Genomic DNA, 26,273 nt, shown 5'->3' with positions numbered 1-26,273 from the left:
TCTCTCATTTTTTTATTTATGTGGGCCTTCTCTTCCTTTTTATGGCCTCTTTTTTTTATTTGGGCTTCTTTGGCCTCCTCTTTTTTTCGTCCGGAGTCTCATCCCGACTTGTGGGGGAATCATAGTCTCCATCATCCTTTCCTCACTGGGAAATGCTCTAATAATGATGATCATCACACTTTTATTTACTTACAACTCAAGAATTACAACTCGATACTTAGAACAAGATATGACTCAATATGAATGCCTCCGGCGGTGTACCGGGATGTGCAATGACTCATGAGTGACATGTATGAAAGAATTATGAACGGTGGCTTTGCCAAAATACGATGTCAACTACATGATCATGCAAAGCAATATGACAATGATGAAGCGTGTCATAATAGACGGAACAGTGGAAAGTTGCATGGCACGGAATGGCTATGGAAATGCCATAATAGGTAGGTATGGTGGCTGTTTTGAGGAAGGTAAATGGTGGGTTTATGGTACCGGTGAAAGTTGCGCGGTACTAGAGAGGCTAGCAATGGTGGAAGGGTGAGAGTGCATATAATTCATGGACTCAACATTAGTCATAAAGAACTCACATACTTATTGCAAAAATCTATTAGTTATCGAAACAAAGTGCTACGTGCATGCTCCTAGGGGGATAGATTGGTAGGAAAAGACCATCGCTCGTCCCCGACCGCCACTCATAAGGAAGGCAATCAATAAATAAATCATGCTCCGACTTCATCACATAACGGTTCACCATACGTGCATGCTACGGGAATCACAAACTTCAACACAAGTATTCCTCAAATTCACAACTACTCACTAGCATGACTCTAATATCACCATCTCCATATCTCAAAACAATCATCAAGCATCAAACTTCTCTTAGTATTCAATACTCTATATGAAAGTTTTATTATTAATCTTGCATACCAAGCATATTAGGATTTTAAGCAAATTACCATGCTATTTAAGACTCTCAAAATAATTTAAGTGAAGCATGAGAGTTCATCTATTTCTTCAAAATAAAACTACCACCATTCTCTAAAAGGTATAAGTGAAGCACTAGAGCAAATTACAAACTACTCCGAAAGATATAAGTGAAGATCAATGAGTAGTCGAATAATTATGCAACTATGTGAAGGCTCTCTAACATTTAAGAATTTCAGATCTTGGTATTTTATTCAAACAGCAAGCAAAGCAAAATATAAGGACATTCTAAGAATGGCAAACATCATGTGAAGTAGCAAAAACTTAGGATCAACCGAAACTAACCGATAGTTGTTGAAGAAGAAAGGTGGGATGCCAACCGGGGCATCCCCAAGCTTAGATGCTTGAGACTTCTTGAAATATTATCTTGGGGTGCCTTGGGCATCCCCAAGCTTGAGCTTTTGTGTCTCCTTAATTCCTCCCATATCACGGTCTCCCTAAATCTCAAAAGCTTCATCCACACAACACTCAACAAGGACTCGTGAGATAAGTTAGTATAAACCATTGCAAAAACCTTACCATACTCTACTGTAGCAAATCACTAAAGTTATTATTCAACATTGCGTACTAAATGCCTCTGCATATTTAATAGTCCTATCCTCAAATAGAATCATTAAAGAAGCAAACATATGCAAACAATGCAAACATAACAGCAACCTGCCTAAACAGGATAGTCTGTAAAGAATGCAGCAACATCCATATTCCCTCGCTCCAAAAATTATGAAAGAAAATTCCCACTGTATTAAATTTATCAGAGCTTAATATGCAAAAGGTTTCAACATTTTATCACATTCTGACTTTTCTAGGGAATTATTGCAACAGCGGTAAACTTTCTGTTTTCAAACAGCAACATGTGGGCTTCTAAAATAGGCATAGTAAAGACTATCAATGCCACTTTTATTGAAATAAAAGGTGCAAAACATTGTGCTAAATAACAGCAAGTAAATCCTAACAAAATAAATTGACGCTCCAAGCAAAACACATATCATGTGGTAAATAAAAATATAGCTCCAAGTAAAGTTACCGATGAACGAAGACGAAAGAGGGGATGCCTTCCAGGGCATCCCCAAGCTTAGGCTCTTGGTTGTCCTTGAATATTACCTTGAGGTGCCTTGGTCATACCCAATCTTAGGCTCTTGCCACTCCTTATTCCATAGTCCTTCGAATCCTTACCCAAAACTTGAAAACTTCACAACACAAAACTTAACAGAAAACTCGTAAGCTCCGTTAGAGAAATAAAACAAAACACTACTTCAAGGTACTGTAATGAACTCATTCTTTATTTATATTGGTGTTAAACCTACTGTATTCCAACTTCTCTATGGTTCATAAACTCTTTTACTAGCCATAGATTCATCAAAATAAGTAAACAACACAATGAAAACAGAATCTGTCAAAAACAGAACAATATGTAGTAATCTGGATGAAACGTATACTTAATTAAATCATAAAATTCTCAAATAAATTTCTGGACCTGAGTAATTTATCTATTAATCATATTCAAAAATAATTAACTAAATATCACTCTCCAAATAAAAATGGCAGCAATTCTCGTGAGCGCTAAATTTTCTGTTTTTTACAGCATGATCAACAAGACTTTCCCCAAGTCTTCCCAAAGGTTCTACATGGCACAAACACTAATTAAAAGCATAAAACCACATCTAAACAGAGGCTAGATGAATTATTTATTACTAAACAGGAACAAAAAGCATGGAATAAAAATAAAATTGGTTTGCCTCCCAACAAGCGCTATCGTTTAACGCCCCTAGCTAGGCATGATGATTTCAATGATGTTCACATAAAGGATAAGAATTGTAACATAAAGAGAGCATCATGAAGAATATGACTAGCACATTTAAGTCTAACCCACTTCCTATGCATAGGGATTTTGTGAGCAAACATCTTGTGGTAACAAGAATCAACTTGCATAGGAAGGTAAAACAAGCATAACTTCAAAACTTTAAGCATATAGAGAGGAAACTTGATATTATTGCAATTCCTAAAAGCATATATTCCTCCCTCATAATAATTTTTAGTAGCACCATGAATGAATTCAACAATATAACCAGCACCTAAAGCATTTTTTTCATGATCTACAAGCATAGAAATTTTATTACTCTCCACACAAGCAAAATTCTTCTTATTCGGAATAGTGGGAGTATCATAAGAGACTTGAATACTATAAATTGTTTCCACATTAAAAGAGTAATGTGCAGAGTAAGGGTACTCATAATCATGACAAGTTTTATAAATATAATCATCACTACTCTTTATAGCATAAGTATCATCACAATAATCATCATAGGTAGGAGGCATGCTATCATCATTATAAATTTGCATATCAAAACTTGGGAGACTAAAAATATCATCTTCATTAAACATAGATCCCCAAGCTTGGGAAAAACATTAATTGCAGCAAATATATTCTCAAAAACATCATCTTCATCAAATATAGCATCCCCAAGCTTGGGCCTTTTCATATCATAAGCATAATCACTCTCATAATTAATAGTATGGATAGCACCAATAGTATAGCAATATCATATTCGTCCAAGCAAGTGCCAAAAAGATTTTCAAGATCATAGGAAGTATCATTATCTTCCACAATTATATTTTCATGAGGCACAATAGTGATAGGAGCAGCACTATTTGGGAGAGATATCTTTTTACCTATCTTTCTTTTTCTTTTCTTCTTCTTCACCACATCATGTGTGGGTTCAATCCTCTTTTTGGAGCTCCTTATTAATGAGATTGGTTGAATAGGAGGCTCCTCCTCGTTACCTGATTCATCATAAGAAATAATAGGAGGATATTGGGAAGTCTCTTCCCTTTCATTAGTATCCTCTTCATCTTCTATTTGTTTTCTTTTCTTTATGTAATTGGCAATATAAGGATTTTCAATGCAATTCACCGCACAATACATATAAATTTCCTCTAGGTCAAAATGAAGAACTCTATCAAGATGAAACTTTGGAATACCCTCAGTTATACGTTTCATTTCCTCATACCCCAAAATAAGACTAAGCTCTTTATGATGCTCAAGGGTAATCAAATTATCACAATTTTTGGATACGATTCGGTCATGAAAAAATTTGCATTGGAGATTTAAATGACCATGTTCATTGCAAAGTTCACAAGGGGCGCGAAAAATATTGAATTTTTCAGCACAATCATCAAGACTTTCTTGCAATAATTCAGTTTCTAAGTACTTATGCCTCTTGCAATATCTATCTTCCCTATTTGGTGTGTACTTACAAACCCAATGCACTCCACAAAAATTGACATGTTTATAGGAGACATTTTCATCATAACGAGTGCAATCATCATTAGTATCATGCATATTCAAAGAATTCGTACTAACAACATTGCAATCATGCTCATCATTCAAATATTTAGTGCCAAACATTTTATAGATTTCTTCTTCTAGCACTTGAGCACAATTATCCTTTTCATCATACTCACGAAAGATATTAAAAAGGTGAAGCGTATGAGACAAACTCAATTCCATTTTTTTATAGTTTTCTTTTATAAACTAAACTAGTGATAAAACAAGAAACTAAAAGACTCGATTGCAAGATCTAAAGATATACCTTCAAGCACTCACCTCCCCGGCAACGGCGCCAGAAAAGAACTTGATGGCTACTACACAACCTTCTTCTCGTAGACGTTGTTGGGCCTCCATGTGCAGAGGTTTGTAGGACATTAGCAAATTTCCCTCAAGTGGATGACATAAGGTTTATAAATCCGTAGGAGGCGTAGGATGAAGATGGTCTCTCTCAAGCAACCCTGCAACCACATAACAAAGAGTCTCTTGTGTCCCCAACACACCCAATACGATGGTAAATTGTATAGGTGCACTAGTTCGGCGAAGAGATGGTAATACAAGTGGTATATGGATAGTAGATAATGGTTTTTGTAATCTGAAAATATAAAAACAGCAAGGTAACTAATGATAAAAGTGAGCGTAAAGGGTATTGCAATGTGTGGAAACAAGACCTAGGGTTCATACTTTCACTAGTGTAAGTTCCCTCAACAATACTAACATAATTGGATCACATAACTATCCCTCAACATGCAACAAAGAGTTACTCCAAAGTCACTAATAGCGGAGAACGAACAAAGAGATTATGGTAGGGTACAAAACCACCTCAAAGTTATTCTTTCCAATCAATCCGTTGGGCTATTCCTATAAGTGTCACAAACAGCCATAGAGTTCGTACTAGAATAACACCTTAAGACACAAATCAACCAAAACCCTAATGTCACCTAGATACTCCAATGTCACCTCAAGTATCCGTGGGTATGATTATATGATATGCGTCACACAATCTCAGATTCATCTATTCAACCAACACAAAGGACCTCAAAGAGTGCCCCAAAGTTTCTACCGGAGAATCACGACGAAAACATGTGCCAACCCCTATGCATAGGTTCATGGGCGGAACCCGCAAGTTGATCACCAAAACATACATCAAGTGAATCACGTGGCATCCCATTGTCACCACAGATACGCACGGCAAGACAAACATCAAGTGTTCTCAAATCTTTAAAGACTCAATCCGATAAGATTACTTCAAAGGGGAAACTCAATTCATTACAAGAGAGAAGAGGGGGAGGATAAACATAAGATCCAACTATAATAGCAAAGCTCGCGATACATCAAGATCGTGCCAAATCAAGAACACGAGAGAGAGAGAGAGAGAGAGAGAGAGAGAGAGAGAGAGAGAGAGATCAAACACATAGCTACTGGTACATACCCTCAGCCGCGAGGGTGAACTACTCCCTCCTCGTCATGGAGAGCGTCGGGATGATGAAGATCGTCACCGGTGAGGGATCCCCCCTTTGGCAGGGTGCCGGAACAGGGTCCTGATTGGTTTTTGGTGGCTACAGAGGCTTGCGGCGGCGGAACTCCCTATCTAATCTCCTTTCTGGAAGTTTTAGGATACGTAGGTATATATGGGTGCAAGGGGTACGTCGGTGGAGCTTCGGGGGCCCCACGAGGCACGGGGGCGCGCCCTAGGGGGTGGGCGCGCCCCCCACCCTCGTGGCCCGTATCTTCTGACGTAGAGTCCAAGTCTATCTAGTGGCTTTCCTTCCAAAAATAACTTCTCCAGTTGATTTCGTTCCGTTTCGACTCCGTTTGATATTCCTTTTCTTCGAAACACTGAAATAGGCATAAAACAACAAATCTGGGCTGGGCCTCCAGTTAATAGGTTAGTCCCAAAAATAATATAAAAGTGGATAATAAAGGCCAATATTGCCCAAAACAGTAGATAATATAGCATGGAGCAATCAAAAATTATAGATATGTTGGATACGTATCACCAACAACGGTGGGCAAATTTGAAGGGGGACAACTAGTAAAAGCTATCCTGACAAAAGCGGTCTTCGCCTGCGAAAAGCTCTGGGGTGACGCCGTCTTGGGCTCCACGATGACCTCCGTCTTGCCGTCCTTCTGGTCTTGGTCTCGTTGCACCGAAATGGCAACCTTTGCTTGGGCCCTCCGTACTCCGCGGCTGTGCTTGCCTCCTTTGCACCAAAGAGGAATCAAGGACGCTACACGCGCTGGCGCCCGCCTGGTGTCGATCGTCATGGCTCACGGCACGAGAGCCTCGTGAGGTTTGCCTCACCTTGATATCTCCGCTCCTCGTGAGCCTGCCTAGCTAGGCCAGTCCAGAGGAGGTCTTGCGTCGTCCGCCTCGCGAGGCTTGGCCCCTCGCGAGGGTCTTGGGTGCCTTGTTGACGAAGATGGGCCGTACGGCCTACTGGCTCTTCCATGCCGCGGGCCGCAGGCAGGCAAGTCTGGGGACTCTCGTTCCCAGAACGCCGACAACAATTTCAAAGGATTGCAACGCAAGTTGATGTAGAGAAACATTGACACGGGAAATAACATCGGAAAAATGGTCAGTCTACAATGACGATTGATAGGCATAATATTGTTCTATCGTGGAACCAGAATGGCTGCACAAATAGTAGCAACACAGAAAGAGTAAGACAGCACAAAGTTTAGACATGTAATTACTGTTGAAATGATTTTGTGTGGTAGGATGTTAATTAATCAAAGTGTCATTTATTACACATATATTATCACACGCCCATGTCTTTAACAAAAATATTTAAATGAGTGCTTCATCCTCTATGTGGGGAACTCGAGGATAGAAATATATATCTAGCACATAGATGTTATACATTCAAATGCAGAATTCAAGCCAATGTCTTGGTCAACATATTTTTTTTATAATTTAACTACTATGGAAATGCTCATGCATCGACACAAATAAGTCCAATAGCATCTATACATAGGGCAAATACTGGTTGGGAAAACAATATTAAGTATAACTACATGGCACACTGAATGGTAGAGACTGTTTTAGCAGAAAAGGAAGCACCAATTCATGTCAAGTATGTAATCTAAACTTTATTAAGTATAAGTAGAAGTAAATGTAATAGGCATGATCAAAAAGTAACAAGCTTTGATGACTACCACTGGGAGATTATTTTAGCAATTTTCGCACCATTCTTGAATTACATTAAGATGAGATGACATGGTAGCATATATATGAACGTATGCCATTTTGTTAATAGAAAAAATAAGCACAATGTGGTTGGTGAAGAGGCCGATGATGGAACATATAACAAGGTACCACTACGTGCCATCATGGTTTACATTGTGAAAATATAAATGTGAAGGGGTGCGAAAATGTGGAGAAATGAAATCTCAAAATTATTAACAAAGCCTACGTTTTGGCATCGCTAGACAAAGACACAGGGCTCTTCAGTCTTTCATTGTCCCACATACATATCTTAAGAAACAATGTTATACAAATATTTCTACAAGGTTAATCATGATTCCCGAGGATACATAATTTGACTATCATTTTTATATAGGTACTGATGAATGGAATAACACTATAGATTACACGTAGAGAAAAAAATACAAAAATATGAAAGAAATATACAAAGTCTAGCCACGCAAATGTGCGGGTCACCCTACTAGTTACTGATATGTCCATTTTGCATCATGCTTTTATATCAATATTTATTGCATTATGGGTTGTTATTTCACATTATGTCACAATACTTATGGCTATTCTCTCTTATTTTACAAGGTTTACATAAGGAGGGAGAATGCCGGTAGTTGGAATTCTGGGCTGGAAAAGGATCAAATATTAGAGACCTATTCTGCACAACTCCAAAAGTCCTGAAACTCCACGCAACACCTTATAATAAATAATGAAAAATCCTCGCCAAAGATGAAGACCAGGGGGCCCACACCCTGTCCACGAGAGTGGGGGGCGCCCCCCTAGGGCGCGCCCCCTACCTCGTGGGCCCCCTGGTGGCTCTCCGATGACCATCTTCTGCTATATGAAGTCTTTCGTCAAGAAAAAACCCAGAAGCAACCTTTCGGGACAAAACTCCGCCGCCACGAGGCAGAACCTTGGCGAATCCAATCTAGAGCTCCGGCAGAGCTGTTCTGCCGGGGAGACTTCCCTCCCGGAGGGGGAAATCATCACCATTGTCATCACCAACGCTCCTCTCATCGAGAGAGGGCAATCTCCATCAACATCTTCATCTATACCATCTCATCTCAAAACCCTAGTTCATCTCTTGTATCCAATTCTTGTCTCCAGGTCCGGGATTGGTGCTAGTAAGTTGCTAGTAGTGTTAATTACTCCATGTAGTTGATGCTAGTTGGTTTAATTGGTGGAAGATCATATGTTCAGATCCTATATGCATATTAATACCCCTTTGATTATGAACATGTTTATGCTTTGTGAGTAGTTACATTTGTTCCTGAGGACAAGGGAGAAGTCTTGCTATTAGTAGTCATGTGAATTTGGTATTCGTTCAATATTTTGATGAGATGTATGTTGTCTAGCCTCTAGTGGTGTTATGTGAACGTCGACTACATAACACTTCACCATTATTTGGGCCTAGAGGAAGGCATTGGAAGTAATAAGTAGATGATGGGTTGCTAGAGTGACAGAAGCTTAAACCCTAGTTTATGCGTTGCTTCGTAAGGGGCTGATTTGGATCCATATGTTTCATGCTATGGTTAGGTTTACCTTAATACTTTTGTTATAGTTGCGGATGCTTGCAATAGAGGTTAATCATAAGTGGGATGCTTGTTCAAGTAAGAACAGCACCCAAGCACCGGTCCACCCACATATCAAATTATCAAAGTACCGAACGCGAATCATATGAACGTGATGAAAACTAGCTTGACGATATTCCCATGTGTCCTCGGGAGCGCTTTTCCTTATATAAGAGTTTGTCCAGGCTTGTACTTTGCTACAAAAAGGATTGGGCCACCTTGCTGCAATTTATTTACTTTTGTTACTTGTTGCTCGTTACAAATTATCTTATCACAAAACTATTTGTTACCACTTGTTTCAGTACTTGCAGAGAATACCTTGCTGAAAACCGCTTATCATTTCCTTCTGCTCCTCGTTGGGTTCGATACTCTTACTTATCGAAAGGACTACGATAGATCCCCTATACTTGTGGGTCATCATTACTCTTTTCTGGCGCCGTTGCCGGGGAGTGAAGCGTCTTTGGTAGGTGGAATTTGGTAAGGAAAAATTTATATAGTGTGCTGAAATTTGCTGTCACTTGTTACTATGGAAAGTAATCCTCTGAGGGGCTTGTTCGGGGTATCTTCACCCCGACTAGTAGAGCAAAGAGTTGCTCCTCAACCTACTGAACCTACTGAAAATGAAAGTGAAAATGAAAATACTTGCTTTGAAGTTCCTTTGGGTATAATAGAAAAACTGCTAGCTAATCCTTTTTTAGGAGATGGAACAAAACATCCTGATGAACATCTAATATATGTGGATGAAGTTTGTGGATTATTTAAGCTTGCAGGTGTATCCGGAGATGTTGTTAGGAAGAAGGTCTTCCCTTTATCTTTGAGGGGAGATGCATCGACATGGTATAGGCTATGTGATGATATGAGGTCTTCGAATTACAAACGATTGAAATTGGAATTTCATCAGAAGTTTTATCCTATGCATCTTGTTCATCGTGATCGCAATTATATATATAATTTTTGGCCTCGCGAAGGAGAAAGCATCGCTCAAGCTTGGGGGAGGCTTAAATCAATGTTATATTCATTCCCCAATCATGAGCTCTCAAGAGAAATGATTATCCAAAAATTTTATGCTCGGCTTTCTGGTAACAATCACACCATGCTTGATACTTCTTGTGCTGGCTCTTTTATGATGAAGACTATTGAATTTAGATGGGATTTATTGGAAAGAATTAAACGCAACTCTGAAGATTGGGACCTCGACAATGGTAAGGAGTCAGGTATGACACCTAAGTTTGATTGTGTTAAATCTTTTATGGGTACCGATATTTTCCGTAAATTTAGCACTAAATATGGACTTGATTCTGAGATAGTAACTTCTTTCTGTGAATCTTTTGCTACTTATGTTGATCTCCCTAAAGATAAGTGGTTTAAATATCATCCTCCCATAGAAGTAAAAGTAGCTTCACCTATTAAAGTTGAAGAAAAGACTATCACTTATAATGATCCTATTGTTCCTACTTCTTATGTTGAGAAACCACCTTTCCCTGTTAGAATAAAGGATCATGCTAAATCTTCAACTATGGTTCGTAAAAGCAACATTAGAACTTATATACCTCCTTAATAATTTAAAGTTGAACCTAATGTTTCTATTATTAAAGATCTCTTGTCTGATAATATTGATGGGCATGTTATTCAGTTCTGCGGTGAAACTGCTAGAATTGCTAAACCTTGTGCTAAAGATAAACATAGACCTGCGGTAGGCGTGCCTGTTATTTCTGTTAAAATAGGAGATCATTTTTATCATCGCTTATGTGATATGGGTGCTAGTGCTAGTGCAATACCTATTGACTTATATAAAGAAATTATGCATGACATTGCACCTGTTGAGTTAGAAGAAATTGATGTCACTATTAAACTTGCTAATAGAGATACTATTTCACCAATGGGAATTGTTAGAGATGTTGAAGTCTTGTGCGGGAGAACTAAATATCCTGCTGATTTTCTTGTTCTTGGTTCCCCACAAGATAGCTTTTGTCCCATTATATTTGGTAGACCCTTCTTAAATACTGTTAATGCTACCATAGATTGCACAAAGAATGTTGTTACTGTCGGTTTAGATGATATGACTCATGAATTTAATTTCTCTAAATTTAATAAACAACACCATGAATAAGAATTGCCTAGTAAGGATGAAATTATTGGTCTTGCTTCTATTGTCGTACCTCCTAGTGATCCTTTAGAACAATATTTGCTAGACCATGAGAATGATATGTTTATGAATGAAAGAAGGGAAATAGATGAAGTATTCTTTAAACATGAAACTATTCTGAAACACAATTTACCTGTTGAAATCCTAGGGGATCCCCCTCCACCTAAGGGTGATCCTGTGTTTGAGCTTAAACCGTTGCCTGATACTCTTAAATATGCTTATCTTGATGAAAAGAAGATATAACCTGTTATTATTAGTGCTAACCTTTCAGAGCATGAAGAAGAAAGATTATTGAAAACTCTGAAGAAGCACCGTGCTACTATTGGATATACTCTTGATGATCTTAAGGGCATTAGTCCCACTCTATGTCAACATAAAATAAATTTGGAAGCAGACGCCAAACCGGTTTGTGATCCTCAACGACGTCTGAATCCTAAAATGAAAGAAGTGGTAAGAAAAGAAATACTAAAGCTTCTGGAGGCAGGTATAATTTATCTCGTTGCTGATAGTCAGTGGGTAAGTCCTGTTCATTGTGTCCCTAAGAAGGGAGGTATTACTATTGTTCCTAATGATAAAGATGAATTGATTCCACAAACAATTATTACAGGTTATAGGATGGTAATTTATTTCCGCAAATTAAATAAGGCTACTAAGAAAGATCATTACCCCTTACCTTTTATCGATCAAATGCTAGAAAGATTATGCAAACATACACATTATTGCTTTCTAGATGGTTATTCTGGTTTCTCTCAAATACCTGTGTCGGCTAAAGATCAATCAAAGACTACTTTTACATGCCCTTTTGGTACTTTTGCTTATAGACGTATGCCTTTTGGTTTATGTAATGGACCTGCTACCTTTCAAAGATGCATGATGGCTATATTCTCTGACTTTTGTGAAAAGATTTGTGAGGTTTTCATGGACGACTTTTCTGTCTATGGATCTTCTTTTGATGATTGCTTGAGCAATCTTGATCGAGTTTTGCAGAGATGTGAAGAAACTAATTTTGTCTTGAATTGGGAAAAGTGCCACTTTATGGTTAATGAATGTATTGTCTTGGGGCATAAAGTTTGTGAAAGAGGTATTGAAGTTGATAAAGCCAAGGTTGATGCTATTGAAAAGATTCCATGTCCCAAGGACATCAAAGGTATAAGAAGTTTCCTTGGTCACGCCGGATTTTATAGGAGGTTCATTAAGGACTTCTCAAAAATTTCTCGGCCTCTGACTAATTTATTACAAAAAGATATACCATTTGTCTTTGATGATGATTGTGTAGAAGCATTTGAAATACTTAAGAAAGCATTAGTCTCTGCACCTATTGTTCAGCCACCTGATTGGAATTTACCCTTTGAAATTATGTGTGATGCTAGCGATTATGTTGTAGGTGTTGTTCTAGGGCAAAGAGTTGATAAGAAATTAAATGTTATCCATTATGCTAGTAAGACTCTAGACAATGCTGAAAGAAATTATGCTACTACTGAAAAAGAACTTTTAGCAGTTGTATTTGCTTGTGATAAGTTCAGACCTTATATTGTTGATTCTAAAGTAACTATCCACACTGATCATGCTGCTATTAAATGTCTTATGGAGAAGAAAGATGCTAAACCTAGACTTATTAGATGGGTTCTCTTGCTACAAGAATTTGATTTACATATTGTTGATAGAAGAGGAGCTGAGAACCCCGTTGTAGACAACTTATCTAGGTTAGAGAATGTTCTTGATGACCCACTACCTATTGATGATAGCTTTCCTAATGAACAATTAAATGTCATAAGTACTTCTCGTAATACTCCTTGGTATGCTGATTATGCTAATTACATTGTTGCTAAATTCATACCACCTAGCTTCACATACCAACAAAAGAAAAAGTTCTTCTATGATTTGAGACATTACTTTTGGGATGACCCACATCTTTATAAAGAAGGACTAGATGGTGTTATTAGATGTTGTATACCTGAGCATGAACAGGAACATATCCTATGCAAGTGCCACTCTGAAACTTATGGAGGACACCACGCAGGAGATAGAACTGCACATAAGGTATTGCAATCCGGTTTTTATTGGCCTACTCTCTTCAAGGATGCCCGTAAGTTTGTCCTATCTTGTGATGAATGTCAAAGAATTGGTAATATTAGTAGACGTCAAGAAATGCCTATGAATTATTCACTTGTTATTGAACCATTTGATGTTTGGGGCTTTGATTATATGGGACCTTTTCCTGCCTCTAATGGATATACACATATTTTAGTTGTTGTTGATTACGTTACTAAGTGGGCAGAAGCTATTCCAACTAGTAGTGCTGATCATAACACTTCTATTAAAATGCTTAAAGAAGTTATTTTTCCGAGGTTTGGAGTCCCTAGATATTTAATGACTGATGGTGGTTCACATTTTATTCATGGTGCTTTTCCGTAAAATGCTTGCTAAATATGACATCAATCATAGAATTGCATCTCCGTATCACCCACGGTCTAGTGGTTAAGTAGAATTGAGTAATAGAGAAGTCAAATTAATTTTGCAAAAGATTGTCAATAGGTCTAGAAAGAATTGGTCCAAGAAACTTGATGATGCATTATGGGCCTATAGAACTGCATATAAAAATCCTATGGTTATGTCTCCGTATAAAATGGTATATGGAAAAGCATGTCACTTACCTCTCGAACTAGAACATAAGGCATATTGGGCTATTAAAGAGCTCAACTATGATTTCAAACTTGCCAGTGAAAAGAGGTTATTTGGTATTAGCTCACTTGATGAATGGAGAACCCAAGCTTATTAAAATGCCAAGTTGTTTAAAGAAAAGGTTAAAAGATGGCATGACAAAAGGATACAAAAGTGTGAGTTTAATGTAGGTGATTATGTATTGCTATACAACTCTTGTTTAAGATTTTTTGCAGGAAAACTTCTCTCTAAATGGGAAGGCCCCTATGTTATCGAGGAGGTCTATCGTTCCGGTGCCATAAAAATCAACAACTTCGAAGGCACAAATCCGAAGGTGGTAAACGGTCAAAGAATCAAACATTATATCTCAGGTAATCCCATAAATATTGAAACCAATATTACTGAAACCGTAACCCCGGAGGAATACATAAGGGACACTTTCTAGAACGTTTCAGACTCCGAAAAGGAATAGGTATGTGGTACGGTAAGTAAACCGACTCCAAATCTATTTTTAAGGCAATATTTCTCCGTTTTGGAATATTTAGAAAAATAGAAAAATAAGTAGCAGTCCGGGAATGACACGAGGGCCCCACAAGGGTGGAGGGCGCACCGTACCCCCCTGGGCGCGCCCCCTACCTCGTGAGCACCTCGTGTGCCATCCGGACTCCGTTTTCTTGCACGATACATATTTTGGTCGGTAAAAATTCACTATATATTCTCCTGAAGGTTTTGACTCCCGTATCACGCAAATATTCTCTATTCTTGTTTCGACCTGTTTTTCTGACAGATCTAGATTATCATGACGTCCCCAAGTGCTTCCAAGGACAAGTTCTTCGAGAAGGTCATCAACCCTTACCTCGCGGGGGTGCTGCAACACCCTCAAACCATTGAGATGCGTGATGGGTTGCTGCACATCCGCGATGCTGAGGGACCAAAGGGAACCGGAAGCGTGGAGACGAGGCTCGAAGCAATGGAGCAACAAGTTTTCAAGTGCCAGGGGATGGTGGAGCGTGGAATCAACGCTAGCCACACGATGCTCGCGGAGTTCACTACCAACTACAAGCCAGATGCCAAGAACACCGAGGAGGCCATCTTCAAGCTATATGAGAAGATCGAGCACCTCCAAGCCCAAATCTATAACCTGCAAAACCAAAACTGTGAGTATGAATATAGATTCAAAAGAATGAGTTTGGCTGCAGATTCGAGGATTCCGGAGACTCGATCATCCTTCTATGATAGTGAACCTATGCCTTGGAAGATGGATGACAAGCCCACATCATCAACAACACCTCCACCTTCTTCACCAACCAAGGAGATATAATCACATGGGTATGGGCACTCCCCTTGGCAACTGCCAAGCTTGGGGGAGGTGCCCCGGTATCGTATCACAATCACAACTCCTATCTTTACCGTTTTCCTTAGTTCGATCCTATTAGTAGTATTTTGATCTAGTAGAATAAAGTTTATGGCATGATATAGTTTTGAGTTTTGCCTTATGATTTCTCTATGTAATTGAGTCCGTGAGCTATATAATAAAGATTAGTGTTGAGTCAAGGGCTTGATTTTCTTGCTATGATTGGGTAAATAAAAGAAAAGAGAAAAAGAATAAAAAGAAACAAAAGTTCATATTGATCTTATTGAGAGTAATGACTTCACATAGGAAGAGTGCGATGATTAAAAGTTGTTGGGAGTTGGCAGACATAGCTTTGGTCATCGTTGCAATTAATAGGAAGTAATAAGGAAAGAGAGGTTTCACCTATAAATATATTATCATTGACATCTTTTATGATTGTGAGCACTCATTAAAATATGACATTCTAAAGAGTGATATTGGACAAGGAAGACAATGTGATGAGTTATGTTTTCTTATAGCTGAGATAAAGTATGTTGTCATGGATCATCCAACATGTTGAGCTTGCCTTTCCCCCTCATGCTAGCCAAATTCTCAGCACCAAGTAGAGATACTACTTGTGCTTCCAAACACCCTTAAACCAGTTTTGCCATGCGAGTCCACTATATCTACCTATGGATTGAGTAAGATCCTTCAAGTAAGTTGTCATCGGTGCAAGGCAATAAAAATTGCTCTAAATATGTATGATTAGTGTGGGAGAAATAAGCTTTATACGATCTTGTGATGTGGAGGTAATAAAGGCTACGAACTGCATAATAAAGGTTCATATCACAAGGGGCAATATAAAGTGACGTTCTTTCGCATTAAGATTTTGTGCATCCAACCATAAAAGCGCATGGCAACCTCTGCTTCCCTCTGCGAAGGGCCTATCTTTTAATATTATCTTCTACCTTATGCAAGAGTCATGGTGATCTTCACCTTCCCTTTTTACATTGTATCCTTTGGCAAGCACAATGTGTTGGAAAGATCCTGATATATATATCTAATTGGATGTAGGGGGGCATGAGTTATTATTGTTGACATTACCCTCGAGGTAAATGTTGGGGAACGTAGTAATTTCAAAAAATTTCCTACGCACACGCAAGATCATGGTGATGATATAGCAACGAGGGGAGAGTGTTGTCTATGTACCCTGTAGACCGAAGCGGAAGCGTTGACGCAACGTAGAGGAAGTATTCATACGTCCTCCGGTTCAACCGATCCAAGTACCGTTACTCCGGCACCTCCGAGTTCTTGACACGCGTTGTCACATCCTAGTTAGCCATGCATTAGAGTGTTGCATCATGATTATTCTTTCACCAGAAACCTGAAATGGGGATGACAGAACCCCCATTCCCCTCTGAAACCAACTAGGGTTTACTAAAAACTTTTTCAATGAACCTGAAATGCCCTTCTAAAATGCCCATCATTTTTGTCTTGGTTCAGAACCTCTGCCAAAAGTGATGCACATTTTCCTAGGCCATCTTAGGGTTTTTGAATTAAATCATAAATATTTGAATTTGGGCATTTAAAATTATATAAAATATTTAAATGCTCAAATATCTCCAAACTAAAATGTTTCATGTTGGAAATAATCCAACTATGGACCATGAGTAGTTTGGTGATTTTAGGAGTTGCCTAAGTATTTTATTTAATTCAACAAAGTTGCAGAAGTATTAAAAAACAGAAACAGAAAAAAATGGAAAAATCTTACCTGGCGCCCAGCACCCGGCCCACCTGCCGGCCCAGCCCAGCACCGCTCCAGCGAGCTGCTTGCCGGCCAGGCAGGCAGGCAGGTGCCCGACGGCAACCGCAGCGCGCGCCACGCACCTGCTCGCCGCCTCGCCGCTCCCCTCGTCCGGTGACGTCGTGGACCGGCCTCCCTCGCTCCCCCGAACCCCCCAGACACCCCCTCTCCTCTCCAGCTCCTCCCCCTCGCGCTCCCCCGCCATGGCCGACGCCACCATCGCCGTGCCTTCGTCGTAGCCGTGCTCCCCGCCACCCGTGCGTCCTCTCATCGTGTCCAGGAGCTCCGCCGCTGTTCACTTCATCGAGCAGCCGAGCCCCGAGCGCTCGCAACGCCCGAGTCCACCGCAACGACCTCGCCCGAACCGCCGTCGCCGGAGATCCCCTTCAACGCCGTCGTCGCTCCGGTTCATCTCCGGCCACACCAAGGGCTTCGTCGCACTCACTGTGAGCTTAGCCATCTTCCCCTCCCTTCCGTTCTTGCTCCCGAGCCGTGTAGCAACCTCCCGGAGCTCAACCGCACCCACCGCCGTGGAGCTCGTCGCCGACGTGCTCCCGGTCACCCTCCGGCCACAAACTGGTGTCCATCATACTCACCGTGTCACTTAGCACCTAGCTAGCCACTCCCCGAGCCTCACCGACCCCTCTAGCATCAAGTTCGTCTTCGGCCGAACCCCGGTGGCCGCCAAAGTCGTCGCCGGCGCCAACTCCGGCCACCCCGACCCCAACGGACTCCACCAAGAGCTGCGGCTCGTCCTCAGCTCCACTCCGGTGGTCTCCGCGACCCATTTGGTGGCCGAAACGGCCAAAACCACTTCCGCCGCCGCGTCGGGCTCGCCGGCGGCTAAACGCCGGTGCAGCCGACCCGGGTTTGACCACGGGTGGGCCCTGGTTGACTCCCCTGAGTCAATGACAGGTGGGGCCCAGCCCTGTTAATTAAACAGGTTTAGTTTTATTTAAACTTTAATTAAACTAATCACACTGACACGCGGGACCCACTGTCAGGTTTGACCTGGACGTGTTCCGTTGACCTGCTGACGTCACACTGATGTCAGGCTGACGCCATAATTGATTTTCTGGAATTAATCTAATATAGGAAATTCCAGAATATAGTTTAAACTTTAAAAATTCATAACTTTTATTCTGTAACTCCAAATCAGACAAATTATATATGAAAAATGATCAGAAAAATCCTATCTATCCATCTGTACTATTTTCATGCATGATTAAACAAGTTAACTTGATGTTTAATGCAGAACAAGGAAAAACACTTTAAAGGGCCATGTTTGAGTTTGAAAATTTGAATCTTTGATTCAAATTGGTTCAAACCCTTCTGGTCTTAGTTGCATTAGCCCAACACACTCATATTGCTATGTTTCATGCATGCATCATATTGTTGCACATTGTTTGGTGATGGTTGTGTATCGGTGTTCTTGCGGCAGGATCTGCCCCCGAGGAGTACCGTGATTACCCTAACGAAGAACCGTATCAGTGCATCGAACCATCAGGCAAGCAACCAACCATTTGATCATATCGATACAATCCCATGTTCTCGCTCCTGCTGTCTTTTACTGCATTAAGACAACGCGTTTCAAACTGCTGTGTGCTATGGTAGTTGAACCCATTTCCTCTGCATGACCTGTCATTGCCACAGTAACTAGATGAAACCCACTAGCATGTGTAGGAGTTGATTGAGCCATATGTATGTGTTGTTCCTACCTTGCTATGCCTGCTATGCTTAGAGTCGTGTCAGGTCTGGTTCATCTGGGTGATGGCTAGAGTGAAATGATTATGACGGTAATGAGAGTGGTGTGGTGAACACGATTTGGTAAAGGTATCGATGAGAGGCCATGTAGGAGTACATGGTGGGTTGTTTCATTGAAGCCGACCTTAAGCACTGAGATCTGTATGTGTGATTTAAGATACAGCTACTACCATGCATTGGGCCCTGAAATATGACCCCGCTCGACTTCTTATTCACCCTAGCTCTCTGTCCAGGAGTTGCAAGTAGTTTCTGGTGTTTGTAGCCTACTGGAGGCCGTGGACAGCGCTGACCGTAGGGGTGGGCTGTGATGCGGTAGGTACGTGGCATGGTGTACCGAATACCCGTTAGGTATCTCGGGAACCCTGTTCACATCGTTCGGGGCCGTATGGGAAACCTCGGCCGGACTCCCTGCGGATGGAACCTGGATAGGCGATAAACCTAGACTAGAGACTTAGGTGTTTAGGTAGGTCGTGGTCTACACCCACGTCGGCTTTCGCTTGAAGTCTGTCGAGCACATGTCGTGTGCAGACGCTAAGTGGTGGAAACATGTATGAAGAAGTACACCCCTGCAGGGTTATCATGATCTATTCGAATAGCCGCGTCCGCGGTAAAGGACTACTTGCTTGCCTATACAGTTCATAGACAAGTAAATGGAAACTGCTAAAAGCCTCAAGATAAGTGTGAGTGCCGAGGATGGCTCTTCCGTAGGAATACGGAGGTGGATCCTCGGTAGTGTATTGAAGTGGTGAGTAGTGGACTCGTGTACGCAAAACCGTTTCAAATTGGAGTCTCGTAGGTTAGCCTAGCCAAGAGTCAGAGCTGGCTTGCTGCAACAACTCCACCAACCCTTCTTGATAATATGCATGTATGTAGGATCTGATGTAAGTCTTGCTGAGTACCTTTGTACTCATGTTGCTATAATTTACATTTTTACAGAAGACGCTGCAACCCCTTCTGATGGGTTCTACGTAGACGTTGACATCAATGAGTAGGCTAAAGGCCCAGGTGGTGATCCTGAGCTTGTGAAGGACCACGTAGTATAGCTAGGCTTTCCAAGCCTCTTTTATTTTACTAGTTGTCTGTACTCAGACAAGTTACTTCCGCTGCTGGTTTGTATGACTGTATGACTTGAATGCTGGGTCGTGTGACCCGTACCTGTGTGTATGATTATGTATGGCTCCCTGAGCCTTAAATAAAGTACTTGTGTCGTAGAGTCATGTTGTGATGCCATGTTGTATTTGCACATATCGAGCATACTGTGTGTATGCTATTGAAATGCTTGGTATGTGTGGGATCTGACTATCTAGTTGTTTATCTTTAGTAGCCTCTCTTACCGGGAAATGTCTCCTAGTGTTACCACTGAGCCATGGTAGCTTGCTACTGCTCTGGAACACTTAGGCTGGCCGGCGTGTGTCCTTCTTCGTTCCGGTGTCTGTCCCTTCGGGAAAATGTCACGCATTGAGTACCGGAGTCCTGTTAGCTCGCTACAGCCTGGTTTACCGGAGTCCTGCTAGCCCAGTGCTACAGCCCGGACCCACTTGCTGATGACCGACACGTTCGAAGCTGGGTCATGGATGCCTGTCCCTGTAAGTCTGTGCCACTTTGGGTTTACGACTAGTCATGTCAGCCCGGGCTCCTTATCATATGGATGCTAGCGACACTATCATATACGTGAGCCAAAAGGCGCAAACGGTCCCGGGAAAAGGTAAGGCGACACCCGTGGGTATACCGTGCGTGAGGCCGCAAAGTGATATGAGGTGTTATGAGCTAGATCAATGTGACATCGAGTCGGGGTCCTGACAACGTTGGCATCAGAGCCAGGACTGCCTGTAGGTTCTCCAAGCCAAACTGGTCGATGTCGAGTCTAGAAATTCTTTAGTTATATGTAGGGGAATTGTTTGTGGGTTGGAACGTAAGGCTCTTTTTACTCCTTTATCTTATGACATTCTGATCTGAGTCAGACTATTCTTCCACCGGGGGTTAAGGAATTAGGATCTTTTCTCTCTATCAGGTTCACGTGTTACTAATCAGTAGTACCTTATAGGTTTGATGAATACAAGCCTAGTTCAGTTCTACTAGCACATTATGTTGTTAGGATGGATTCAGAACTTTGATATGATGATGTTGGGTGTGTATGAAATCCTTTGTCAAATGTCTCAAAATCCTTCTTGAGCATTTACAGCTGTTATGCTGCCGAAATTTTGCTAGAAATTCTAATGCCTTTGCATTATGATTGTGCTTTCAGATGGCCACTCGCGACCTCAATCAAGTGGTTCTCCTGACTCGATGCCTAGATGTACCCGGCCATACTGCCATGTTGGTCAGGGTAATGACTGAGGCTGGATACCGTTGGTATCCTGAGTACACGGTCGAAGAGCAATTCCGAGACTTTAATCAAAGCCAGTATCTCTGCACTGTCAGGATATTTCCATCTTATCCTGGGTCCACCGAGCCCCTTCACTGCTCCTATGGACTCGGGGTTACTATTGAGATGGCTGTGCAGGACGCCGCCTACTCTATGATGACCATCATGCGAGTCGGATCTGGTCTATTTCGGGACTCTGATTTCCGGTATATGCCAGGATCACTTCCGGGAGCACAAGGGTATCTCCAGGCTATCTATGCTGACCCCACCCAGGAGGATTCACGGACTCGCACCACTGCCGAGATGCTCGAGGATAAGGACCGTGAAAATCGGGCCTTGAGGTTAGAGCTCTTCAATACCCGTGCTGACCACTGGGCCACATTGACTCGGTTTGCACCGGCGGTGCAAGCTGGATATTCGGATATGCGCGATCTCTATCCTGTGAGATCTGCTTTGCCAGATGTGATGGGTTGGCGTGATGTAGGAGGCATCACCCCACCTCGCGGTCCCCGCAGGCCACTGTCTGTTGGTCCAAGACCTCATCCTAGCCCCTATGGCCCACAAGCTCCGCGAGATCGTCTGTTTCCGGATGATCATGTTGAGCTTCCAGGCTATGGAGGTGACTTCTACGAGGACTACTACGGATCGGTCTGAGTTAGTGGTAGTATCACTAGTTCGTGTTAGCTGTGTCGTCTATCGTCCTGCGTGACTCGTGGGATATGACCTAGTTTGTATCGCCTTCCGGAGGTGTAGAAAAATAATGTATAGGAGCTTGGAATGCCTCCGATGAGATGTAATCCTCTTTTCACCGTAACAGTACCTTGTTTGGTTTTGTACTAAACCTTGTATGGTGTGTATGACGATGGAATAAAGAAGCAGCTTCTGTATCTACCATGTCATACGGATGATCATCTTGCATTCCGAGTTATTCCTTACATTCTGTATCCTATGTCGGAATCTTATCATTCTGACTAAATCATTGTCTTGTTTACTTAGGACGGTCAACACGCGCACTAACCCTGCTCCTCAAGAGCAGGCCGAAGGCAGTGAAGTCAGGAATGCAAATCTGCCTCATCCTCCTTCCCTAGCCGAAGTTATGATGGAAGCCGAAAGAAACAAGCGGGAGACCAACCGTTTGTTGGAGCGTATTGAACAGAACACGGCACACCATCAGAGGACTAACGTGGTGTCACTCAGTGATTTTATCAAGTTACATCCACCCACGTTCCACCACTCCGTCGAGCCTCTCGACGCTGATGATTGGCTTCGCAGTATTTCTCACAAACTGCGTTCCGCGCTGGTAGCGGAGGCTGACAAGGTCACCTTTGCTGCATATCATCTTGAAGGCCCCGCCAGTCTATGGTGGGAGAATTATGGAGCTATGCGCCCAGCGGGCCATGTCACTACTTGGGCTGAATTCAGCGAGGCTTTCCGTGAACATCACATTCTGGAGGGTCTCATGGACCGTAAACGTGAGGAATTTTGCAGTTTCACTAAGGGCCAACTCTCTGTGGATGCTTACAGCAGGGAGTTCGATAACCTCGCACGATATGCAACTGAGGAAGTTTCTACCGATGCCAAGAAGCAAGCAAGGTTCCGTAAGGGGCTTAGTCCTGAGCTTCGCCGCGACCTCCGTCTGCATGAGTGCACATCTTTTCAGAAACTTGTTAACAAGGCCATCAGTGCTGAAACTGGTCAGACTGATTATGATGCAACACGCAAGCATGGCCGTGACATGGGTTCCTCATCCGGTGCTGGTCCTCAGAAGCGCCGCGTGTGGGTGCCCAACACTGCCCTGCCACCCAGGTTCACACCGAGGCCATCCTTCCAGGCGCCTCGCCCCGTTCAATAGTCTGCACCAGCCAAGCCCTATGGTGGTCCAACCATCAACGCTCCTCCACGTACCAGTTCTGTGACTTGCTTTAAGTGTGGGGAATCTGGCCACTATATGCGCGAGTGTCCCCAGACGAACCCCAACCAATCTGCTAAAGCTGTTGGCCGTGGCAAGCCGACAGGGAAAGTGTTCCACGCCAAGCCGGCCACCGCTACACATGGCCATGTCAACTGTATCTCTGCCGAGGAAGCTCAAGAGGATCCCAATGTCGTTCTTGGTACGCTTCTTGTTAATTGCCACCCGACATCTGTTCTTTTCGATACAGGAGCCTCTCATTCTTTTATATCCAAAAATTATGCTCGTTTGCATAACATCGCATTCGGTGACATGCCAACCCCTATGGTAATTCAAACTCCGGGATCCAAATGGCAAACTTCTAGAGTAAGCCATGGGAATGAAATCCAAGTCGACAGACTTGTTTTCCTCGCATCTTTGATAGCCCTTAAATCTTCAAATATTAATATCATTTTGGGTATGGACTGGATGTCAGCTCATCATGCCAAAATTGATTGCTTCTCTAGGACTGTTCAACTCACCCATCCTTCGGGGAAGATAGTCAATGTCTTGACCCGAATAGCCAAGCGACAGTTATATTCTCTTAACGCCAGCCCTTTGCCAGACCTTGAGGACGTCCCGGTAGTCCGTGACTTCCCGGATGTTTTCCCAGAGGAATTGCCAGGTGTTCCACCTGACAGGGATGTTGAGTTCGTAATAGACCTCATTCCAGGAACCGTTCCGATTGCTAGAAGACCCTATAAGATGGCACCACTAGAACTAGCCGAGCTTAAGAAACAACTCGATGAGTCCTTGAAAAAGGGTTTCATCCGACCTAGTTCATCTCCGTGGCCTTGCCCCGTCCTCTTCGTCAAGAAGAAGGATGGTACGGACCGGATGGTTGTAGATTACCGACCGGTCAATTTGGTCACAATCAAGAACAAATATCCGCTCCCTAGGATCAACGACCTGTATGATCAGCTCGCTGGATCCTCAATCTTCTCCAAGATGGATTTGAGGTTGGGCTACCATCAAATCAAAATCAGAAACGGGGACATTCCTAAAACGGCCTTTGTTACTCGTTATGGCCAATACGAGTACACCGTCATGTCCTTCGGTTTAACCAACGCTCCAGCCACCTTTTCTCGGTTAATGAACTCAATCTTCATGGAGTATTTGGATAAATTCGTCGTGGTTTACCTAGATGATATACTCATCTACTCCAAGAACGAGGAAGAACATGCCGAACATCTAAGGCTAGTGTTGAAGAAACTTCGAGAGCACCGCCTTTATGCCAAGTTTTCCAAATGTGAATTTTGGTTGTCAGAAGTGACCTATCTGGGTCATGTAATATCTGGTAAAGGTATTGCTGTTAACCCTGAGCGAGTTCAAGCCGTCCTTAATTGGACTCCACCTGAATCGGTCAAGCAAGTTCGGAGTTTTCTGGGCTTAGCGAGCTATTGCCGTCGCTTTGTCGAAAACTTCTCCAAAGTTGCTAAACCTCTAACCGAACTCCTCAAGAAAGATAAGAAGTTCGAATGGACTTCACAATGTGAGCACAGCTTTCAGGAACTGAAAAGACGCCTGACTTCTGCTCCCGTACTGGTACCGCCAGACTTTTCCAAGGATTTTGTTATCTATTGCGACGCCTCGCGACAAGGACTAGGTTGCGTCCTCATGCAAGATCGACACGTAATTGCTTACGCTTCACGGCAATTGCACCCACATGAGGAGAATTATCCTACTCATGATCTAGAGCTTGCAGCCGTAGTCTGTGCACTTAAGACCTGGCGACATTACCTCCTCGGTAACCGTTGCGAAATATTCACTGATCACCAAAGTCTGAAGTACATTTTCACCCAACCGGATTTGAATCTCAGGCAAAGACGTTGGGTTGAGTTGATCACAGATTTCGACTTAGGAATAACTTACACCCCAGGGAAAGCCAACGTCATGGCTGATGCGCTAAGTCGTAAATCTTATTGTAACAACCTGATGTTACAACAAAGTCAACCGCTTCTCCATGAGGAATTTCGGAAGCTTAACCTTCACATTGTTCCTCAAGGATTTCTTTCCACCTTGGTGGCGAAACCTACTCTTACGGATCAAATCATCGCTGCCCAGAAGCGAGATAGGGGAATATCTAAAATCAAGGAGAACATTGCTAGCGGAGGTGCTAGTTGTTTCTCCACAAATGATCATGGTATTGTGCACTTTGGGAACCGTTTAGTGGTTCCCAAGAACCAGCATCTACGACAGTTGATCCTTAAGGAGGCTCATGAATCTCCTCTCACCATTCATCCCGGTAGTACTAAGATGTATCAGGACCTACGCCAGAGGTTCTGGTGGACTAGGATGAAGAGAGAAATTGCTCAGTATATTGCTAATTGCGACGTCTGTCGTCGTGTAAAAGCAGAGCATCAACAGCCTGCTGGTACCCTTCAACCCCTAGCTATTCCTGAGTGGAAATGGGATAAAATTGGTATGGATTTCATTACCGGTTTTCCCAGGACCAAGAGAGGGAATAATGCTATCTTTGTCGTTGTCGATCGTCTTTCCAAAGTGGCCCATTTCTTACCTGTTCGTGAGAGTATAACCGCTAGTCAGCTGGCAGACTTATACATCTCCCGAATAGTGTCTCTCCATGGTGTTCCTTTGGAAATTAACTCAGATCGAGGAAGTCTTTTCACCTCTCGATTTTGGGAAAGTTTCCAAAACGCTATGGGAACCCGCCTTTCCTTTAGCACCGCTTTTCACCCTCAATCGAGTGGTCAAGTAGAACGCGTCAACCAGATCCTAGAAGACATGCTTCGAGCCTCTGTTATCTCATTCGGAATGGATTGGGAGAAGTGCCTTCCATTTGCCGAATTCGCTTACAACAACAGCTATCAATCTAGCTTGGGTAAAGCCCCTTTTGAGGTTCTCTATGGACGATGGTGTCGAACACCCCTTAACTGGTCAGAGACCGGGGAAAGACAATTCTTTGGCCCGGATATGATTCAGGAAGCAGAAGAGCAAGTTCGCATCGTTCGTGAAAAGTTGAAAACAGCCCAATCCCGTCAGAAGAGTCAATATGACCGAAAACATAAGGCTATGACTTTCGAGATTGACGAGAAGGCTTACCTTCGGGTTACCCCTCTGAAGGGAACCCATCGTTTCGGTATCAAAGGCAAATTGGCTCCTCGTTACATTGGACCTTTTCGCATTCTCGCCAAACGAGGAGAAGTTGCCTACCA

The sequence above is a fragment of the Triticum dicoccoides genome, chromosome 5A (assembly GCF_002162155.2).
Source record: "Triticum dicoccoides isolate Atlit2015 ecotype Zavitan chromosome 5A, WEW_v2.0, whole genome shotgun sequence".
Taxonomy (NCBI): Eukaryota; Viridiplantae; Streptophyta; class Magnoliopsida; order Poales; family Poaceae; genus Triticum; species Triticum dicoccoides.
The sequence above is the reverse complement of the archived record's forward strand: the minus strand, read 5'-3'. Positions refer to the sequence as shown.